This window comes from Octopus bimaculoides, chromosome 12, assembly GCF_001194135.2.
Source record: "Octopus bimaculoides isolate UCB-OBI-ISO-001 chromosome 12, ASM119413v2, whole genome shotgun sequence".
NCBI classification, from domain to species: domain Eukaryota; kingdom Metazoa; phylum Mollusca; class Cephalopoda; order Octopoda; family Octopodidae; genus Octopus; species Octopus bimaculoides.
The window spans coordinates 44,097,388-44,101,190 of record NC_068992.1 but is presented as its reverse complement, the minus strand read 5'-3'; the positions used below and the strand labels follow the sequence as shown (position 1 = coordinate 44,101,190).

The window sequence follows — 3,803 nt, the reverse complement described above, 5'->3', positions numbered from 1 at the left end:
GCAGTAATTCTTGGAGTAGGTATCACCAGTCAAAATGTTGATAGATAATTATTGTTTAGTGAAATTGTGTTATTGAATTAGAAATAATTTCATTTGTTTAATATTATAGGTTCAAGATTTTTCCGGTGATAACAAATGAAAGATAAATCTCTTGGATATGATGTGAGCCAAATGTAGCATTTCATGCCAGTGAACTACTCATTTTCACAGTATTGTTGTCCTGTATGATGATGAAGAGTACTACATACAGTACCTACATACAGGCTTGATAGAGAATTGTGAAATGTATTAGTCACGATGACACACAACGTCACAATCAGGATCCGAAACAGTGACACGTCAAAGGTATACCATCCGTCAATACCCTGCCTTGCTATTCTAATGCAGTGTATCTAGGACCATTTTATCCCAATTTCTTCTTCCCATTTTTAGATGGTATTTTAAGATTTAAGACGATTTAGTTACCATGTCTAGCAGGTTGAGCGGTTGCGTAAGGGTTGTACTTCAGTAGACTCTGGAGAGGGCCACAGCATAGACGGGCAAGATAAGACACAATCAGACACTAACAACTGGTTGGTACTCTTTTTCATTTGTTATTGGTGGGAACATAGTCCCTGGGGCTAATGAGGATATAGATGTTCAGCTGTTTCTATGTGTTGGTGTTCTTTTATACTTGTCCGACCTGAATAAGTGAGATGTAGTTATCAGAAGAAATGTATGTGTTTTGACTCTTAGAACTGACTTTCCAACACACCCCTGCCGTTTGTTGGCCGAACGAATAAGTGTTGCATATGTGTCTGGACATCTAATAATGATTTTCAAGCAACGTTGGTGATTGTGCTGTTGTTGAATGTATATACAGTAATGTGGTTGCTGGTGGTTGCGGTGTTGCTGACATTAGGTTTTGCAATGTCAATGTTGGTGAATGCGGTGGCATCCTTGCATGGATTACAATGTAGCTGGTGACTGTGTTGCTGTTGAATATGTATTCTGTGGTGTTTATGTTGGTGATTGTTCTATCGTTAGCTATTCTATCTATTGTAACTGAACAATCTGTTGTTAATGGTTTGTCATTGCATTTTGTGAACTTTCTTTTCTTGGTAGCATTTTCCTGATTGGTTTAATTTGAAGTTTGTATGAGAGTTTATGCTTTGCACCGAGTTACGTCTGGTAGAAAATGAAAAGATATTTGGTCGATTGTTTTCTCTGTCATTGTATTGGCTCAGGGTGATGTCTTGGAACAGGGTTTCTACTTAGCTTTGTGACTCAGGTGTATGTGTACTGGTAATGGTTCTTTAGTATGTAAACTAATTTTATTTATATGGCTATTCTATTACATATCGTTTCATCGGTATTCTTTGAGAATTACAATGTTTTGTATGTAACGAAATGTTCCTCAGTTTTGTAATTTCGAAGAGTATTAAAGTATAATGCTTGCTGGGACGGTAGGTAAGGTCAATTGTTATATACATACATATGTATGTGCTTATTTTATTGATGTCCAGTCCACTGTATTGCCGTTTCTTTTAAATTTTCTATGCTGTAATGAATCTCTGCTATAACCTATTCGTATTCGACAGCCCTTTATGGTAGCTGCATGATATTATGGATGTTATAATGACTCCTCCGCAGTAATGTAGTATTCTCATTCTTATCGGAGTGTAATTAGGCATTGGACGATCTTGTGTTATGGTTGTAGAAATGTTTTGAAAGCTATCTCGACTTGAACGGATGTGTAATATTATTTCGCTTGATAAATGTTCATTTTCCAGGCCGTAATATTAAGGAAACTATGTTATATTTCCACGGCATATTTTCGTATGTTCAGGGCCGAAATTTTTTAATATATTCTCTATGGCGTCATGGCGCTGAGAAAGGAGATAATGACGGCACTTCCGATTTTTGTCGTTGTTGTTGCTGTTTCTACTGTTGTTATTGCTATTATTACTGTTATTAAAGCGGCGAGTTGGCAGAATCGTTAGCACGCCGGACGAAATACTTAGCAGTATTTCGTCTGCCGCTACGTTGTGAGTGCAATTCCCACCGAGGTCGACCTTGCTTTTATCCATTCGGCGTCGATGAAATAAGTACCAGTTACGCACTGGGGTCGGTATCATCAACTAGCTCACTTCCTCCAAAATTTTTCAAGGCCTTTTGCCTAGAGTAGAGATAATTATTACTGTTATTATTTCTGTTCTGAAAAGCATTTATGTGTGCTTATAAATGGAATTGTTAGCTTGTATTTGTGATTTGAAAACACCTTTTTAAAACGTTTTGATGTCTTTTGTACCATCGCTTCTTTCGCTTTCTGATACCGGTCATGTGTGTTGGAAAAAATATTTCCATACGATGAACATATATCGTTCGATAAGCATTCAGTCCTGGCTAGCCTGTCCCATTATTTTACATTTTATCACAACTGTTCAGTCTGACATTTTCATCAGTTGTGAAGAAGACACAGCAATATTTCACTACTAATGTTAGCAAATCTAACCATCACTAAACGCCTTTTGTTGCCTTATATATTTCATCGATTTCCGGTAGAAGTCAATTTACTTAACTTATACTACTAATTCTGATTTCGATTATGTTGATTCAAGAACGCCATTTACTAATGAGCCACTTGAGGAATACATTCATTGAATAACTAGATACAAAAACTAAATCTTGAATTAACACTTTCAAAACTGTCAATCAAATCGGTAGTAAACTCAGCTATGAACTCAGTTGTGAACTCAGTTGCAGTGGTATATGATTGGTGAATTAATAGTAATGATGTTGCTATTGATATCAGGTTTTTGATGAGGGCTGTCTAAATATGTTTAATGAGATAAAACAGCAGAAAGGAACTATGTGATTTTCGATGGTAATAAATAATTCTTACACGAACAGAGAGAAAATAATACTGAAGGATAAAAATAATTAAATAATTAATTACAGACGAAAATACAATTGGAAGATAAGGACAGCATGTCATAGTGTACGGAACGTTCTTAAACTGTATGCAGTGTAAGGTTGTATATGAAAATAATTTGAGATTGTTGTTTTGAAAACAGAGAAAAGTGTGGAAAGAGAGAGATCAAACTGTGCACATGTTGAATGTTATGAAGTTCCTATTATAGAAACCAAACAAAGATGAAAATCCTTGCTTGTTCAAGTAAGGAAATATATTTTATTATAAAAGTAACGACGTAACAGCAGGAGTACCTGGGGAAAGCTACTTGTAAAGAGAAAATTCTCCCGATATATTTTCATTCATTTCCACGATATTCCCTTAGCTGCAGATGATAGCATATCTTCAACAACTCTATAGAAATTCGATTCTTTCAATGTATTACTGCAATTCACCGAAGAAAAAGATTAAATAAAAGCAATATTACGAAATATAATTTGATGCAACATGTTTAAGATAGATTTAATTTGCGGAATAGTTTTCTAAAATAGAATTACCAAGTGTAAATAATTATTAAAACATGTCTTTCGTATTCTTTTTTAATATTTAAAAATATTAACTCCAAATATTCTGTTTTCCATATTGGTTAAATTAATCGATAATTCTGCATTTCATGTATCAATGCACATAATGGTTTGGGTAATATTTTACAGCATCCACACAATTTGGTCCCTTCAAGCATTCTTTTTCTTTTCTTAAACTTATGGAATAAAATTATTAATTAGATTTTCTGACAAGTATCAAATTAGAAATTGCAAAATATTGTTTAAAACAAGTGAACTAGAATGTATGCCTAAAAACGAAACGAAATAGACTAATTGTGTGTGTGTGTGTGTGTGTGTGTCTAACA

General features: G+C 34.5%; 1 long non-coding RNA gene across 1 annotated transcript in view; it reads left to right on the top strand.

Moving 5' to 3' along the window:
* Positions 1-253: 253 nt before the first annotated feature.
* Positions 254-3,803, top strand: part of LOC128249198 (uncharacterized) — a 96,653-nt gene continuing 93,103 nt past the window's right edge. Inside the window, exon 1 of the long non-coding RNA XR_008265314.1 lies at positions 254-345. This is a non-coding gene — a long non-coding RNA (uncharacterized LOC128249198). The remainder of the gene's footprint in view (positions 346-3,803) is intronic.